Here is a 332-nt window from a genome sequence, read left to right on the forward strand (position 1 = left end):
GGTAAGTGGTGGGCGGCAGGCTCTACCCTCGGGGAAGGAGGGCCAGGAGCTCCCCACATCTCTTTCGGAAGCACAGAGCTGCTCCGGGAAAGAAAAGCACCCTTGTTGGAAAGGATACAGGACAAGACTCTTAAAGACACCCAGATGCTGAGCTAAGGTGGATGGGGTCGTGCAGGGGAGCAGCAGCAGTTGCTCCCAAACCCCTCTCGTCCACACAACCCAAACCCTTACCCCCGCTGAGGCAGCGTGAGCCCCAGTTAGCTGGGCAGAGCGGAGCAGGCAGGAAGGCAGGAGATGGAGGGCAGGGGGGGAGAAGTAATGGACTCCCCGAG

This window comes from Fulmarus glacialis, unplaced genomic scaffold (assembly GCF_000690835.1).
Source record: "Fulmarus glacialis isolate BGI_N327 unplaced genomic scaffold, ASM69083v1 scaffold18678, whole genome shotgun sequence".
NCBI lineage: Eukaryota > Metazoa > Chordata > Aves > Procellariiformes > Procellariidae > Fulmarus > Fulmarus glacialis.